The sequence below is a fragment of the Nicotiana tabacum genome, chromosome 17 (genome assembly GCF_000715075.1).
Source record: "Nicotiana tabacum cultivar K326 chromosome 17, ASM71507v2, whole genome shotgun sequence".
NCBI lineage: Eukaryota > Viridiplantae > Streptophyta > Magnoliopsida > Solanales > Solanaceae > Nicotiana > Nicotiana tabacum.
In genome coordinates, this window is record NC_134096.1 from 17,922,409 (window position 1) to 17,942,130 (window position 19,722).

The window sequence follows — 19,722 nt, forward strand, 5'->3', positions numbered from 1 at the left end:
TTGTAGTTTTGTCTTGGTCCAATATTGACGTTACTTGTGTTTAAACATTGTATTGGGCCATATATCTAATAACCTTCTTTCTTTTTTATGCATATGTTTGAGTTATGCTTGCCGACTTCTTGATGAACTCAGGCCCAAATTCGAGCCTGAACCCAGAGTCATCTGAAGCTGATATTGTTCGCTCATTTTTTGCTGGGTCTAATTCCTCTCAGTCCCAAACCATGCGTCCATTTACTTTTCTCTATTTCTTTAATAAGTTTACTATTGTTCTTGTATGTATATAACATTGATGATATTGATTGAATGCCTTCTTCTAGTTCTTTGAGTTATAATAACAACCTAGGCAAGCCTTAAATACGTAGGTAAAATGAGAGAAGTACTGCATCTTAGTAGTAAGTAATTCTAATTTTTAATCACTCTTGTTATTTGTTTTCCACTCTTACAAACTATTTTCATGAGGTTTTGAACCTAAGACAGATTTGCAAAGTCAACAGCCTTCTCTTTCTAAAACAAGAAGAAAACCGAAAAAATAGAAAATGATTTCAAAAGCGGGCTATTTCTACAAATCAAACAAATATTGCTGCAATTAAGGATCTTTCAAAGGATTTGAATTTGAATATGATATTTGAAATCAACTTTCAAGGTATATCTAAACACCGTTTCTCAAATAGTTCTTTCTTTACACAAATAGCCACTTTTTTTCAAAAAATCAAATGTTTTGAACTTAACCTCATTTATTAGTAATAAACCCATTTTTTTCTAAACACTCTTTTGAATAGACATTTTCAAAGGCTTTTCAATGAAATGAAACCTATGCTTTTCAAAATACATACACTACTTTTCTTTCAAAATTAATAAGTTTTAAAATGTAATAAAAGGTAAGTCGTACATTTTTAAGAACTAACTGAGTAGATATAGACATCTAAATTCCCTAAACCTAGTCTAAGTCATGTGGATCTGCCTTAGGTAGATTCTAGGGAGTGCCTAACACCTTCCCCTTAGAATAACAAAAACTCTTACCCAAATCTCATTAGGTAGCAGACTATTAGGATAATGACTTTAACAATTGAATAGGTACCCTAATATATCTTTAAATATTAGGTGGAAACTTTCTTTTAACATCAAACAGGAAACCACTCGTTGAATCTTATTTTGACTAGTGCAAAATAGGGTGCAACAGTAGTGTAGGTAGATTGACAAATGGACCAGAAACTATAGCCTATGAACCATGTGGAATCCATGGAGTCTATGAAGGTGTACCCCTCCTATATCGTGGACAGTCCCTCACCATATTTCCGGTATCACCACACTCGAAACAACCTCTCGGCGGGCGTGGCTGCTAAAATTGAATCTGACCAGGTCGGCTAGACTGACCGCTGAAGGCACCCCGTGTAGGAGGTGCACTGAAAAGTGGCTGTGCATAATGGGCGATCTGATACCCCGTAATGGCTGGAGAACTGCGAGTAGATGGAAGTGCTGAATGAATCATTTGACTCACACAACCTATTCCATGACGAGCTGATATTAGAGCGCGGGCACCACTAACTCCTCCATAATCGCGAGGCCTCTTGGCTGGAATTTTACCTAAATACGTTAATTTTTATCATTTGTTAATCTCTTTAGGTTTAATGTTAAATGAAAATAAAGGTTTCACTATAAATTGCTTTACGTTGTTTGCATTCCTAACTACTAATGATTGTTGCAGTTTTGTCATGGGCCTATATTGATGTTACTTGTGTTTAAACATTGTATTGGGCCATATATCTAATAAATTCTTTCTCTTTTATGCATATGTCTTAGTTGTTCTTGTCGACTTCTTGATGAACTCAGGCCCAAATTCTAGCCTGAACCCTGAATCGTCTGAAGATAATGTTGTTCGCTCATTGTGTGCTGGGTCTAATTCCTTTCAGGCCCAAACCATGAGTCCATTTCCTTTTCTCTATCGCTCTTATAAGTTTGTCATGTTCCATTTCCTTTTATCTTTTGCTTTTATAAGTTTACTAATGTTATTATATGTATATAAAACTGATGATATTGATTGAATGCCTTCTTCTAGTTCTTTGAGTTATATTAACAACCTAGGCAAGCCTTAAAGACATAGGTAAAATGAGAGTAGTAATGCATCTTAGTAGTAAATAATTCTAATTGTTAATCACTTCTGATATTCGATTTCCAATCTTACTAACTATTTTCATGAAGTTTTGAACCTAAGACAGATTTGCAAAGTCATCAGCCTTCTCTTTCTAAAACAAGAAGAAAACCGAAAAACCAGAAAATGATTTCAAAAGCGGGCTATTTCTGCAAATCAAACAAATACTGCTACAATTAAGGATCTTTCAAATGATTTGAATTTGAATATGAGATTTGAAATCAACTTTCAAGGTATATCTAAACCCCGTTTCTCAAATAGTTCTTACTTTATACAAATAGGCACTTTGTTTCAAAAAATCAAATATTTTGAACTTAACCTCATTTATTAGTAAGCAATTATAATAAACCCATTTTTCTCTAAACACTATTTTGAATAGACATTTTCAAAGGCTTTTCTTTTAAATGAAACCTATGCTTTTAAAAATACATACACTACTTTTCTTTCAAAATTGATAAGTTTTAAAACATAATATAAGGTAAGTCGTACATTTTTAAGAACTAACTGAGTAGATATAGACATCTAAATTCTCTAAACCTAGTCTAAGTCATGTGCATCTGCCTTAGGTAGAATTTAGAGAGTGCCTAACACCTTCCCCTTAGAAGAACAAGAACCATTACTCAAATCTCATTGGTTAGCAGACTATTAGGATAATGACTTTAACAATTGAATAGGTACCCTAGTATATCTTAAAATATTATATGGCAACTTTCTTTTATCATCAAATAAGAAACCACTAGTTGAATCTTATTTTGACTAGTGCAAAATAGGGTGCAACAGTAGTGCATGTAGATTGTCAAATGGACAAGTAACCATAGCCTATGAACCCTCTAGATTCTGTGGAGTCTATGAAGGTGTACCCCTCCTACGCCAGGGACAGTCCCTCACCATATTCCCGGTATCACCATAATAGAGACAACCTCTCAGCGGGCGTGGCTGCTGAAATTGAATCTGACCCGGTCGGCTAGCTTGACTTTTGAAGGCACCCCGTGCAGGAGGTGTACTGGAAAGTGGATGTGCATAATGGGCGATCTGAGACCCCGGAATGGATGGAGAACTATGAGTAGCTAGAAGTGCTAAATGAATCATTCGACTCACATAACCTATTCCATGACGAGCTGACACTGGAGCACGGGCACCACTAAATCCTCCATAATCTTGAGGCCTCTTGGCTGGAATTTTACGTAAATACGTTAATTATTGTCATTTGCTAATCTTTTTAGGTTTAATGTTAAATGGAAATAAAGTTTTCACTATAAATTGCTTTACTTTGTTTGACTTCCTAACTACTAATGATTGTTGCAGTTTTGTCTTGGGCCTATATTGATGTTACTTGTGCTTAAACATTGTATTGGGCCATATATCTAATAACCTTCTTTATCTTTTATGCATATGTTTGAGTTGTGCTTGCCGACTTCTTGATGAACTCAGGCCCAAATTCTAGCCTGAACCCAGAGTCATCTGAAGCTGATATTGTTCGCTCATTGTCTGTTGGATCTAATTCCTCTCAGGCCCAAACCAAGCGTCCATTTACTTTTCTCTATTGCTTTTATAAGTTTACTATTGTTCTTGTATGTATATAACACTGATGATATTGATTGAAGGCCTTCTTCTAGTTCTTTGAGTTATATTAACAACCTAGGCAAGCCTTAAAGACGAAGGTAAAATGAGAGTAGTATTGCATCTTAGTAGTAAGTAATTCTAATTGTTAATTGCTCATGTTATTCGATTTTCACTCTTACTAACTATTTTCATGAAGTTTTGAACCTAAGACAGATTTGCAAAGTAAACAGCCTTCTCTTTCTAAAACAAGAAGAAAACTGAAAACCCAGAAAATGATTTCAAAAGCGGGCTATTTCTGCAAATCAAACAGATACTGTTGCAATTAAGAATCTTTCAAAGGATTTGAATTTGAATATGATATTTGAAATCAACTTTCAAGGTATTTCTAAACCCCGTTTCTCAAATAGTTCTTACTTTACACAAATAGCCACTTTGTTACAAAAAATCAAATGTTTTGAACTTAACCTCATTTATTAGTAAGTAAGTATAATAAACCCATTTTTTTCTAAATACTCTTTTGAATAGACATTTTCAAATGATTTTCATTGAAATGAAACCTATGCTTTTCAAACTACATACACTACTTTTCTTTCAATATTTATAAGTTTTAAAACGTAACATTAGGTAAGCCGTACAATTTTAAGAACTAACTGAGTAGATATAGACATCTAAATTCCCTAAACCTAGTCTAAGTCATGTGGATCTACCTTAGGTAGATTTTATGGAGTGCCTAACACCTTCTTCTAAGAAGAACAAGAACCCTTACCTAAATCTCATTGGTTAGCAGACTATTAGGATAATGACTTTAACAATTGAATAGGTACCCTAGTATACCTTTAAATATTAGGTGGCGACTTTCTTTTATCATAAATATAGGAAATCACTAGTTGAATTTTGTTTTGACTAGTGCAAAATAGGGTGCAACAGTAGTGCAGGTAGAGCGACAAATGGACCAGCAACCATAGCTTGTGGACCCTGTGGAATCCGTGGAGTCTATGAAGGTGTAACCCTCCTACGTCAGGGACAGTCCCTCACCATATTCCCGGTATCACCACACTCGGAACAACCTCTCAGCGAGTGTGGCTGTTGAAACTGAATCTGACCCGGTCGGCTAGACTTACCGCTAAAGGCACCCCGTGCAGGAGGTGCACTGGAAAGTGGTTGTGCATAATGGGCGATCTGAGAGCCTAGAATAGCTGGAAAACTGCGAGTAGCTGGAAGTGCTGAATGAATTGTTCGACTCACATAACCTATTTCATGACAAGCTGACACTGGAGTGCGGGAACAACTAAATCCTCCATAATATCGAGGCCTCTTCGCCTCCTTATCCTCCCTCCCCTGGCCTCGCATAAAGGTGACTGTGATGACCCAAAAGGCCATCTTATATTTTAGAACTCGATTTTATGCTTTTAAGCCTTTAAAATCTCATTTTTACCCTCCTCAATTTGCATGCACAGTCCGGGCGTGTTTTCGAAAAACGTTTATGTTAAATATTGATGAAAATAAGAATTTATGCCTTAAAAGTTGATTTTAGTTGACTTCGGTCAACATTTTTAGTAAACGGGTCCGGATCCATATTTTGACGATCTCGGTGGGTCTGTATAGAACTATGGGACCTGGGCATATGCCCGGAATCAAATTCGGAGGTCCCTAGCTCGAGTTATAAATTTTTGATGAAAAATTAGAAGTCTGAAAATTAATAGTTTTTAAGAATATGTTCATGTTTGGCCTTGTTGATATCGGGTCCGTATTTTGGTTTCGGAGCCCAATATATATCCAATATAATATTTATGACTTATCTATGAAATTTGGTGAGAAACGGAGTTGGTTTGACGTGATTCAGACGTCCGGTGGTGAAGATAGAAATTTTAAGGCTTTCTTGAAAAATTTCATCTGATTTGGTGCTAAATTCGTAGTTATAGGTATTATTTTGGCGATTTGATCATGCTAGCGAGTTTGTATGATGTTTTTAGACTTGTGTGCATGTTTGGTTTGGAGCCTCGAGGGTTCAGGTGGGTTTCGGATAGGCTATGGAATGTTTTAGACTTGGAAAATCTGGTGTGTCTATGTTGTATCTGGTGTCTGCTATGTTGTGCTTCACGATCGCGTAGTCACTCTCGCGATCGCGAAGGGGAAACTGGGTTGGGGAGGATGTTACTCTACACGAGCGTGAGACCATGGTCGCGAACGCGGAGCATTGGGGGGAGTTGCTCTACGCGAACGCGACCCGTCAAACGCGAACGCGTAGCTTTAGCTAGGCTGGGCATGCGACCTGGGATAACTCTATGCGAATGCGAGCCCTATATCGCGAACGCGAAGGTAAGGCGGGCTAAACCTTTGCGAACGCGTAAAGCCTCCCGTGATCGCGTAAGTCCTTAGGAGGTTGCTCTTCACGAACGCGACAGTGATCACTCGATCGCGATGAATACTGTCGCCCAGCACTTAAACTGAATCCAAAAATGGGATTTGGTCATTCTTGCTAAAATTTCAAAACAAGAAGACCAACAGGCGATTTTCTAAAGATAATTTCTTCCCCAAAGTGTTGGTAAGTGATTCTAAACCATTTTCTTTCAATTACCCATTTCATTCCATAACTTTTCAACCTAAAATCTAGAGTTTTCATGGTAGAATTAGGGGTTTGGGTAGAAACTAGGGATTTCAGAAATTTGGGGATTTAGACCTCAATTTGAGATCGGATTCCAAAACTAATTATATATCCGGGATCGGGGGTGAATGGGTAAATGGATTTTGGTCCGAACCTCGGGTTTTGACCAAGCAGGCCCGGGGTCGATTTTTGACTTTTTGGAGGAAAATTTGGGAAATCTAAATTTATGTAATGTAATTGATTCCTGTAACAATATTTGATATTATTGAGTCGTTTTTGAATAGATACGAGTGGTTTGGAGGTGAATTCTAGAGGAAAAGATATGATTGAGTATTAAGTGGCCTTCAGAGCGAGGTAAGTGTTGTGTCTAACTTTGACTTCAGGGAATTAGGAACCGCATACTATTTGTTATGTCAAATTCATGTGAGCGGCATATATGTGAGGTCACAAGTACTTATGCGCCGCCAATTTCCCAGTTTTCCCTGTTTCTCCCATTTTTCTTATATTGTCTCTTTTTTATGCCTAATTGCTATGTGTTTATACTGGTGTTGTTAAATTGATCGTTCTTATCATGTTTGCGGATTTTCTGGTTATAATTGAGTATTTATTTCAAAGTTGAGATTGATATTGTGGAACCAAATGTTGAACTAAGGTTTGTACTTGTTATTCTATCTCCCTATTGTTATTTATTCATTTCATTATGCGAAGGGAGAGTGTTAATGCACGAAGTGTGATGTCGTGCCATATTGTGAGTGTAAAAGCACGAAGGGTGATGTTGTGCCATATTGTGAGTGTTAATGCATGAAGGGTGATGTCGTGCCATGATATGAGAGTTAATGCACGAAGGGTGATGTTGTGCCATTTCTATTTATTTTATGGTGAGATTGAGAGTAAAAGCACGAAGGGTGATGCCGTACATTTTTCCTTTACTGTATTCGTGTTCCTTTTGATTCACAGTATATTAGTTGTTTCAGCTATCATTATGCTGTAGTTCTTTATCTCGTATTTTCCCTCAGCATGTTTATCCCTCCCGATAATTCTTGTCTAGCTCTTCATTACTGCTATTTGTATATACACTGTTAAATTGTATAGGTTGATTTGTAGGTGCCTTGCCTTAGCCTCGTCACTACTTCGTCGAGGTTAGGCTCGACACTTACCAGTACATGGGGTCGGTTGTACTGATACTGCACTTTGCACTTCCTGTGCAGATTTTGGTATCGGCTCGGGATGATCGAGATTTTAGCTGTTGGACCCGCTATCCGGAGACTCAAGGTAGATCTGTCGGCGTTCACAGACCTTGAAGTCCCCGCCTATCCTTCTATTTTACTGTTTCTTTCATTCAAATAGTTGTATTTCTTTCAGACTATTACTTGTAGTAAATTCTAGAATGCTCGTGAATTGTAACTCCAGATCCGGTGGTAGTAATTAATACAGTTTTTATATTATTCTGCACTTATGATATTTCACTTTAGCTAATTATTGTTATTTACTAAATGGAAATAAGGATTTGGTTTGATGATTATCTAACGTTGGCTTGCCTAGCAAGTGAAATGTTAGGCGCCATCATGGTCCCGACGGTGGGGATTTTGGGTCGTGACAAGTTGGTATCAGAGCACTAGGTTGCCTAGGTCTCACGAGTCATGAGCAAGCTTAGTAGAGTCTGGAGGATCGGTACGGAGACGTCTGTGCCTATCTTCCAGAGGCTATGAAGTTTAGGAACAAATTTCACTTCTATTATCCTCTGTCGTGCGATTTTGTTTTCTCAATACTGATTGAACTCTTCTACTCTTATTCTCTCGTAGATGGCGAGAACACATATCGCTTCCTCAGATAAGCAACAACCAGAGCTTTCAGTGGCAGCTCCTACGCGGGGCATAGGTCGAGGCCGAGGCCGTGCCAGAGGCCGAGGTAGGGGCAGGGCTCAGCCCAGAGCTCGAGCAGCAGCCCCAGCAGTGGAGCCTCAGATAGAGCTTGCCGAGGAGCTTCCATCCCAAACTGTTCCTACTGGGCCAGCTCAGGTTCCGGAGGTGTTCATTGCCACCCTAGTACTTCAGGACGCTGTGGTCCATTTGGTTGGCCTAGTGGAGAGTGTGGCCCAGACTGGTGCATTTTCCATGGCACCAGCCGTCTCTTAGGCTGGAGGAGGAGCCCAGACTCCCACTACTCCCGCTCCGAAGCAGATAGCTTCCCAGTATCATGCTCCAGCAGCTCAGCCAGTCGGAGTAGTTTAGCCGATTGTTGCGGCATAGGCCGGAGATGGGCCAGTTATGTCTTCTAAGGCTTTGTGGAGATTGGACAAGTTTACCAAGCTCTTCCCAGTTCACTTCAATGGTGCTACTCCAGAGGATCCCCAAGAGTATCTTGACAGTAGTCACGAGGTTCTACGAAACATGGGTATAATGGAGACCAATGGTGTTGACTTTGTTGCATTTCAGATGACTGGTTCCGCCAAGAAATGGTGGAGAGATTATTTGTTGACCAGACCAGCTGGGTCGCCTACTCTTACTTGTGACTAGTTCCTATCACATTGAGAGAGGAGCGTCGCCGTCAGTTTGAGCGTCTCCAGCAGGGCAGTATGACTGTTACTCAGTATGAGACCCGTTTTGTAGATTTGGCCCGTCATGCTCTTCTTCTGCTTCCTACCGAGAGAGAGAGGGAGGTGAGGAGTTTTATTGACGGACTTTTATTGATGGACTTGCTCAGCCTATCAGATTTCAGATGGCTAAGGAGACTGGGAGTGAGATTTCTTTTCAGACGGCAGCTAATATTGCCAGACGAGTCAAAATGGTTCTTGCTCAGGGAAGTCAGGGGTCTGACAAGAGGCCTCGTTATTCCGGTGAGTTCAGTTGTGCCTTATCTAGAGGCAGGGGTACGTTTGGTAGAGGCCATCCTCCCAAGCCATTTCATTCAGCACTCTAGGCATCCCACGGTGCCTCAGGTGGTCGTGGCCCTCAGATGCATTATTCTAACCAGCTAGCTTACAGTGCTCCACCAGCTCCTATTAGTGCACCTCCACTCCAGAGTTATCAAAGTGGTTACTCAGGTCGACATGGACAATTTCAGGGTCAGCAGTCACAGCAGCCGAGGTTATGTTATACTTGTGGTGATCCGAGGCACATTGCTAGATTTTGCCCTCGGGCAACGGGCAACTCACAGTATCAGAGTTCTCGTGTCATGGTTCTGGCACCAGTTGCTGCACCACCTGCTCCGCCAGCCAGAGGCAGGGTTCAGGCAGCCAGAGGTAGAGGCCAGACTGTTAGAGGTAAGGGTCAGGCCGTTAGAAGTGGAGACCAGCCAGTTAGAGGCCATCCCAGGAACGTAGTTCAGAGTGGTGGGGCCCAACCCCAGTGTTATGCTTTCCCAGCCAGGCCTGAGGCTGAGTCATCTGACGTTGTTATCATAGGAACCGTTTTAGTTTGCAGTAGAGATGCTTCAGTTCTATTTGATCTAGGATCTACTTACTCCTATGTGTCATCCTATGTTTCTTTATATTTGGTTGTGCCCCGTGAATCTTTGAGTGATCCTGTGTATGTGTCCACACCAGTGGGGGATGCTATTATTGTAGATCGTGTTTGTCGTTTGTGTGTGGTCACCATGGGGAGTCTTGAGACTCGTGTAGATCTTCTACTTATCGATATGGTTGATTTTGATGTCATAGTGGACACATACTATCATGTTATATTAGATTATCACGCCAAGACAGTGACCTTAGCCTTGCAGGGGTTTCCTCGATTAGAGTGTAAATGATCTCTTGGCCATTCTATTAGCAGGTTTATCTCTTATGTGAAGGCTCGGCATATGGTTGAGAAGGGGTGTCTAGCTTATTTGGCTTATGTCCGTGATTCTAGTGCGGAGGTTCCTTCCATAGATTCAGTGTTGGTTGTTCGTGCGTTTCCAGAGGTGTTTCCTGCAAACCTATCGGGGATGCCACCCGACAGGGATATTGATTTCTGCATTGATTTGGCTCCGGGCACTCAGCCCATTTCCATTCTGCCATATCGCATGGCCCAGCCAGAGTTGAAAGAATTGAAGGAACAGTTGCAAGATTTTCTTGATAAAGGCCTCATTAGACCTAGTGTCTCACCCTAGGGTGCACTTGTGTTGTTTGTAAAGAAGAAAGATGGATCGATGAGGATGTGTATAGATTATCGATAGTTGAAAAAAGTCACCCTCAAGAACAAGTATCCATTGCCGAGGATTGATGATTTATTTGATCAGCTTCAGGGTGCCCAGGTGTTTTCCAATATTGATTTGAGATCTGGCTACCATCAGTTGAGGATTAGGTCATTTGATGTCCCTAAGACAGCTTTTCGGACTCGGTATGGGTATTATGCGTTTCTAGTTATGTCATTTGGGTTGACAAATGCCTCAGCAGCATTCATGGACTTGATGAACTAGGTGTTCAAGTCCTACTTGGATTCCTTTGTTATTGTGTTTATTGATGATATATTGATCTACTCCCACAGCCGAGAGGAGCATGAGCAGCCCCTTCGGGTCGTTCTTTAGACTTTGAGAGACAGCCAGTTATATGCTAAATTCTCAAAATGCGAGTTTTGGTTGAGTTCGGTTGCTTTCTTGGGTCACGTTGTATCAGCAAAGGGTATTCAGGTGGATCCTAAGAAGATTGAGGCAGTTCAGAATTGGCCTAGACACACATCAACTATAGAGATCCGGAGTTTCTTGGGATTGGCAGGTTATTACCGTCGATTTGTGGAGGGAGTTTCATCCATAGAAGCCCCATTGACCAGGTTGACCCAGAAGGGTTCCCCGTTCAGGTGGTCAGACGAGTGTGAGGCGAGCTTCCAGAAGCTCAAGACAACTTTGACTACGGCACCGGTATTGGTGCTACCTACATATTCAGGATCTTATACAGTATATTGTGATGCATCTCGTATTGGTCTGGGTGCGGTATTGATGAAGGGTGGCAAGGTTATTTTATATGTTTTACGGCAATTGAAGGTTCACGAGAAGAATTACCATGTTCATGATCTAGAGCTGGCAGCCATTATTCACGCGCTGAAGATTTGGAGGCACTATCTTTACGGCATGCCATGTGAGGTATTCACGGATCATCGAAGCTTGCAGTATTTGTTCCAACGGAAAGAGCTCAATTTGAGGTAGAGGAGGTAGTTAGATCTATTGAAAGATTATGACATCACCATCTTGTATCATCCCGGGAAGGCCAATATGGTGGCCAACGCTTTAAGTAGAAAGTCAGCTAGTATGGGTAGCCTTGCATATATTCCCATTGGTGAGAGACCGCTTGCATTGGATGTTCATGCCTTGGCCAATCAGTTCGTGAGGTTGGATGTTTCTTAGCCCAGCCATGTTCTAGCTTGTACTGTTGCGAGGTCTTCTTTATTTGAGCGTATCAGATATTGGCAGTATGACGATCCTCATTTGCTTGTCCTTAGAGACACAGTGCGGCACAGTGGTGCCAAGCAGGTTACTGTTGAAGATGACGGAATTTTGAGGATGCAGAGTCATATTTGTGTGCCTAATTTGGATGGACTTCGTGAGTTGATTCTTGAGGAGGCCCACAGTTCCCGGTACTCTATTCACCCGGGCACCGCCAAGATGTATCAGGACTTGCGGCAAAATTATTGGTAGAGGAGGATGAAGAAAGACATAGTTGCATATGTAACTCGGTGCCTAAATTGCCAGCAGGTAAAGTGTGAGCATCAAAGACCTAGTGGTTTACTTCATAGGTTAGAGATTCCTGAATGGAAGTGGGAGCGTATTACTATGGATTTTATTGTTAGACTCCCATGGACTCAGAGTAAGTTTGATGTAGTTTGGGTCATTGTGGACAGGCTGACCAAGTCAGCGCACTTCATTCCTGTGACAATTACCTATTCTTCGGAGCGGTTGGCATAGATTTACGTTCGTGAGATCGTCTGTCTTCACGGTGTGCCCGTGTCTATCATTTCTGATTGAGGTACGTAGTTCACCTCGCATTTCTGGAGGGAAGTACAACGTGAGTTGGGTACACAGGTTGAGTTGAGCACAACATTTCATCCTAAGACGGACGGGCAGTCCGAGCGCACTATTCAGATCTTGGAGGATATGCTCCGCGCATGTGTTATAGACTTTGGAGGATCGTGGGATCAGTTCTTGCCCCTTGCAGAATTCGCCTACAACAACAGCTACCAGTCGAGCATTCAGATGGCTCCCTATGAGGCATTATATGGTAGGCGGTATCGGTCGCCAGTTGGGTGGTTCGAGCCGGGAGAGGCTCGGTTGTTGGGCACAGACTTAGTACAAGATGCCTTGGATAAGGTCAAGATTATTCAGGATCGACTTCGCACAGCTCAGTCCAGGAAGAAGGGTTATGCCGACCGCAGAGTTCGTGATGTTGAATTCATGGTCGGAGAGAGAGTGTTGCTTTAGGTATCACCCATGAAGGGTGTAGTGAGATTCGGAAGGAAGGGCAAGTTGAGCCCTAGGTATATCGGACCTTTTTGAGATTCTAGAGAGGGTAGGAGAGGTGGCTTACAGGCTTGCATTTCCCCCGGGGTTATCATCAGTTCATCCGGTGTTCCGTGTGTCCATGCTTCGAAAGTATCACGGCGATCCATCCCATGTGTTAGATTTGAGCTCCGTGCAGTTGGACAAGGATTTGACTTACGAGGAGGAGCCGGTGGCTATTCTAACCCGACAAGTTCGCCAGTTGAGATCAAAGAGTTACCCTTCAGTTCGAGTGCAGTAGAGAGGTCATCCTGTTAAGGCAGCTACTTGGGAGTCCGAGTCTGCTATGCGGAGTAGATATCCCTACCTTTTTACCAGCTCAGGTACTTTTATATATCCGTTTGAGGACGAACGGTTATTTTAGAAGTGGAGAATGTGATGAGCCAAAAGGCCATCTTATGTTTTAGAACTCAATTCTACGCTTTTAAGCCTTAAAATCTCATTTTTATCATTCTCGATTTGCGTGTACAGTCCGGGCGTGTTTCCAGAAAACTTTTATGTTGAAAATTGATGAAAATAAGAATTTTTGCCTTAAAAGTTAATTTTAGTTGACTTCGGTTAATATTTTTAGTAAACGGGCCCGGGTCCATATTTTGACGGTTCCGGTGGGTCCATATTGAATTATGTGACATGGGCGTATGCCCGGAATCAAATTCGGAGATCCCTAGATCGAGTTATGAATTTTTGCATCTTTAGGGCCGAGTTATTAGGAACACACTGCAGTACGGTGATGCTAAGGAGGTGACTATTGGTGATAATTTTTTGTTGCAACTTTAGGGCCGAATTTGTGTGCCTAATGTTGACGGGTTATAGGAGGTAATTCTTGAGGAAGCCCATAGTTTGTGGTATTTCATTCATCCTGGTTCCACGAACATGTACTATGATTTGAAGCAAAATTATTGGTGGTGGAGGATTAAGAAAGACATTATTAGTTATTTTGCTCGGTGTTTGAATTGTCAGCAGGTCAAATACGAGCATCGGAGACCTGGCGATTTTCTTTATAGGCTAGAAATACCGGAATAAAAGTGAGAGCGTATCACTATGGATTTTGTGGTTGGGGAGCCATGGACCTTGAGGAGATTTGATGGTGTGTGGGTCATTGTGGATAGATTGACCAAGTCTGCACACTTCATTCCAGTCATTACTTCTTACACTTCAGTGCAATTGCCTCGGATTTATCTTAGAGAGATTGTTTGTCTTTATGGTGTGCCTGTGTCTATTATCTCGGATTGAGGCACCCAGTTTAAATCATATTTTTGGAGAGCGGTGCAGTGTGAGTTGGGCGCAGGTCGAGTTGAGTATGGTATTTTATCCCCCAGACATACAGGCAGTCCAAGCGTACCTTTCAGATCTTAAAGGACATGTTGAGAGACTGTGTCATTGATTTCAAGGTCTAGCAGGGTCAGTTTTTTCCTTTAGCAGAGTTCTCATACAACTACAACTATTAGTCTAGTATCTAGATGGCTTCTATGAGGCCTTATATGGGACGCGATGTCGTTCTCCGGTTGGTTGGTTTGAGCCTGGGCAGGCTAGGTTGTTGGGCACTGATTTGGTTCGTGATGCTTTGGAGAAAGTGAAATTGATTCAAGAGCGGCTTCATACAAGGCTATCCATGCAAAAGAGATATGCTAATAAGAAGGCTCTTGATGTGGCATTCATGGTGGGTGTGAGATTTCTACTTGTAGCTTCGCCCATGAAGGGTGTGATGAGGTTAGGGAAGAAGGGCAAATTGAGCCCTTGGTGTATTGGTCCTTTTGAGGTTCTAGATAGAGTTAGAGAGGTAGTTTACAGACTTTCTTTGACAACCAGCTTATCGGGAGTTCATTCGGTGTTTTATGTTTGCATGCTTCAAAATTATTATAAGGATCCATCACATGTGTTGGATTTCATCTTGGTGCAGTTAGACAAGGATTTGACTTATGATGAGGAGCCGGTGGCCATTTTGGATAGGCAGGTTTGGAAGCTGAGATCGAAGGATATTGCCTCAATGAAGGTTCAGTGAAGAGGTCAACCGGTCGAGGAGGATACGTGGGAGATCGAGCATAATATACAGAGTTGATACCCTCATCTTTTTGATATCCCATGTATGATTCTAAACTCATTCAAGAATGAACGTTTCTTTAAGAGGGGAAAATATAACGACTTGGCCGGTCATTTTATGTATTTGAGCTCTGTTTTCCTATTTGATGATTCACGTACACTTATTTGTGGTTATGTAACTTGTGGGGATGGCTGATTTAGTTTCGTCAAGGTTTTGGTTTGAATTGGAACACTTAGTTCCAAGGTTGAAATCTTAAGTTATAAGAGTTGGCCGAGGTTTTACTTTTGTGTAAACGATCCCGGAGTAGCGTTTTGATGATTCAAATAGGTTCATATGGAAATTTTGGATTTAGGCGTATGTACGGATTTGGATTTTGAGCTTCCTAGGCTGATTTGGCTATATTTGGCGAAAGCTGAAAATTTAAAGGTTTAGAAGTTCATAGGTTTGATCGGGAGTTAATTTTGAGGTTATCGGGGTATAGTTATTGTGACAAAAGTTAGAATAGGTTCATTAATTGATTTGAAACCTGTGTGTAAAATTTGGGATTATTCCGAGTTGGCTAGACATGGTTCGACATGAGATTTGGAAGTTTGAAAGTCGATTAGTTCATTAGGCTGGAATTGATGTACAATTCGCAGTTTTGATATTATATTGTATGATTTGAGGCCTCGAGTAGTTCCATGTTATGTTTTGGGATTGGTTGGTATGATTGGATAGAATTCGGGGGGCCTCGGATGAGTTTCAAAATCTTTAAATTGTTATCGAATGGGCTTCGGATCATTTGTGGTTGTTTTGTCTAATAAGTTCTGATATTTTTGCACCTGCGATGTTTGGTCCGCATGTGAGAGTCCGCTAAAGTGGACCTGGGACCGCAGATGCGAAGTTGGATGGGTCTAAGGGTTTTTCCCAGGTGCGGCCAAGCTTGCCCAGAAGCGAGAGCGCAGGTGCGCATTATTGTACGTATGAGCATCTCCGTAGAAGTGTCCTTCTGCCCACAAAAGCAAAGGGGCGGAGTCTTTAGTGGAATCTGCACATGCTAGGGTTTTTCCGCATATGCGGTATAGCAGAAGCAGGATTTTGTCTGCAAAAGCGGAATCAGTGACAGAATATACCTTGAGCGAGGGTTTAGTTTTAGTTATCACATTTTGAGATTGGTAGCTCGGATTTGGGCGATTGTTTTGGCAATTTTCACGACTTGAATTGAGGCAAGTGTTCTTGACTCGCATTTGACTATTATTAATGATTCTATCCTTGAATGTGGCTTTTGACTGGTGAATCTAAGAGAGAAAATTAGGGGTTTTGGCAAAACTTTTATAAAATAAAAAATAGGAATTTGAACCCCGATTCGGAGTCGGATTTGGATATAACTTGTATGGTTGAACTCGTATTCGATTTCTATAGTCGTGTTTGATGTGCTTGAGTTATTTTTGGCTAGATTTCACCAGTTCAGAGGACAATTCAAGAGGCAAGGGCCTATTAGAGCATTGATTTAGCTTGTTTGAGGTAAGTATCTTTTCTAACCTTGTGGGGAGGGGGGGATGCCCCTTAGGATCTGGCCTTAATTGTTATTCATGTTACATGAAGAGCGACATGTATACAAGGTGAGGAGCGTGTACACGGGTGCTATGTGTAGCTCATGATCGGATTAGGCCTTAGGATATTAATTGCCTTAATTTGATGATGTACTTTATATGAAACATGCTTAAATTACTTTGTGACTATATGATTATGATTGCTACAACTGATTTAGCCATAGTCATGCTTTATGTGTTGAACACCCATTCGCATTTTTATATTATTGTCATGTCCTTGTGTACTGTGTTGATAAGTTGTGAACTTATATCTTTGATGAAACTTTGGTATTATTATTTTGTGATAATTGTGGCATATATGGAAATGTTGAGCAGATTGATTGGGGTGTCAGCATGAGGTCTTTGCCGTGCAATTGTGATTATTGTTGTGCGTGTGGGGCAAAATAAGGGTGGTGTTTTATCAGATTGCCCACGTGGAGAAATAAGGATGGTGATATGTGCATGTGGCAAAATAAGGAGGGCATTCTATTGTTATGTGTACATGCAGCGAAATAAGGGTAACATCGTGGATGATGTTAAGTGATTATTTGGGGGTGTCTTTCTTGATGTTGTTTATGTGTAGCAACGGGGTTGATATTCTGATCATATGCAAGTTTTCTTAAAACTCCATCTTGTATTCTTAATGAGGTGTTAGATGAATTTGACATGTTATTATATGCCCCACTTCTACTTGATGATTTGTTGCTAAAGATGAGTTTTCTACATTGAGTTGTTATCACATGTTCTACGAGATGGTTGATATTATTTTTCCTTACATATTCTGTTGCCAGTTATTGATATATTGCACATGTTTTTGAATAGTGAGTATCACATGACTTGTACCTCATCACTATTTCACCGAGTTTAGTCTTGATACTTACTGGGTACCGATCGTGGTTACTCATACTACACTTCTGCATATTTTTATGCAGATCCAAGTGCTGGAGGCAGCGGATCTTGAGATTTAGATCTTGCATCGGTCGTGCGGATTCAAGGTAGAGCTGCATGGTGTTGCAGTCCCTTTGAGTCTCATCACTTATATTAATAATGTTAATTTACATTCGTACAATATTGTATTTTGAATATTCTACATGTATTCACTTAGAGCTCATGACTCTGTACTACCTAAATTTGGGGGGATGTGTTGAGAATTGCTACTTTGGCTTGTATTGACTCTATTTCCGCTTTTATATTAACTCTGTCTTATTTTATCATGTTCTGTTTATTAATATGTTGTTAAGTGATTGGGCTTCCATCTATTATTATCTGCTAAGGTACCCCCCTACTTTCTATTAATTCCCTTTGTGAATACCTAATTTCTGTACTATTTTAACACCTCCTAAAGTCATTAGCGTTTTGTTGCTTTAATTATATTTCCCAATTTTTGTGTCTTTGATTGCATATTTTCTATCATAAAAATACCAAAAAATAGTTCTTTCTTTATTTGTGTATTTTAGGAATTAACTAACTATTCAATTGGTGAATTAATTTAGTTAATTGATCATTTGAATAAGATTTTCTGAGTGGGTCCGTCATGCTATCTGGTTGGTTCCCACAGACAGGGAGAGGATCGGGAGGTTCATAGATGGCCTCACTTTTCAGCTGTGATTGCTTATGACTGGAGAGAGAGAGAGTGTGTCTGGAGCTACTTTTGATGAGGTTGTTGACATTGCTCATCAGATTGAGATGGTTCACGGCCAGGAGCGGGTTGAGAGGGAGGCCAAGAGGCTTCGTGGACAGGGTGGATTTAGCGGTGTTGCTTCTGGGGGTCAGTTCCACCATGGTAGGGGTCGTCCTTTCAGACATGCTCAGACGGCTCGCCCAGTTCACCGTGGTGCATCATCTGACCATGGTTCACATAGTTATCAGCAGGGCACCAGTGCTCTACCAGCTCAGAGTTCGTCCTATGCTCCATCGGGTCAGGGCTCGTCTATGCCAGGTCCTTCTACTAGTTATCCCGGTGCTCGAGGCTCCTTTCAGTCCCCAGCACCAGCACCGGGGAGTTGCTATGAGTGTGGAGAGTTTGGTCACATGAGGAGGCAGTGTCCCCGCCTAGTGGGAGGTCCAGCTCAGCAGAGGAGCCAGTCTATGACATCAGCACCAGTTTCTTCACCACCCGCTCAGCCAGCTCGGGGTGGAGCTTAGTCAGTTAGGGTCCGCCCGAGAGGGGGAGGCCGATTAGGAGGCGGCCAGGCCCGTTTCTATGCCCTCCCTGCCAGACCAGATGCCATTGCTTCGGATGCTGTGATTACAGGTATTGTCTCAGTTTTCCATAGAGATGCCTCTGTATTATTTGACCCTGGTTCCACTTATTCATATGTGTCCTCGTATTTCGCTCATTATCTGGATATGCCTCGTGAGTCTCTAGTTTCATCTGTTCATGTATCCACTCCAGTGAGCGATACTATTATTGTGGACTGTGTATATCGGTCATGGGGAAGTGGGAGTGGCACAGATTCAAAAGAAAATATCTGTAGAAGTAGACTTTACACGAAATAATATAAATCTGTTAAAGTTTTCCCCAGTCTAGTTAATATGCAAAGCTAAAGAACTGACTTAAAGGCTCCTTTTCGATGAGATGCAATTTGGAATTTTAAGCAAACAATAGAAAAACCAAGCAATATGTAACTTTTTCCTTAATTCATTGTTTTAAATATGGCAAACAAAAGCTATCAGCTAACATTAACAAAATGAAATTGTACTACTGCAAAAGCAGTACATATTTTGGGTGATGAAACAAGCTTTGACATCATCATCTAATTGTGAAACGAAAACTGGTGTACAATTGGGCCACTACAGTATTGATACTAAGGGATATGACAGAATTATTGCAACTTTTGTTTATCCATGAGAACTGAAGAATGACTCCAATTCTTTCATGAGGCTGATTTTTCCAGTCACTTGATCAAGATACCAAACAGGCTTACACTTACCAAATATCTCTAAAGATTTCAGATTCTGACGTTCAACAATATCCAACATAGGTAAATTTTCTCGAGCACCAAAATAAGACAAGTGTTCCAGAGTTGGTGCGTGGATTTTAACATGCTGGTTTCTGTTCGCCCCAATGGAAACTGACCTTATCTTTTGAAGATTCCGCAGCTCAATCTTTGTCAACCCACCACAATGCTCGAGGGTGAAGCTGATAATGAACGGACAGCTAGTAAGTAAAGCCTGAAGCATCTTTTCGTCTAAACGAACATAAGAAAGAGAAAGCTTTCTTAATGAATCACAGTTCGCCAGACCACTAGATAATGAAAGTGTAGCCATGTTTTGGAGATAATCTTCATCGGGGCTGCTTCCACAGGATTAAGGTAAGAGAGTA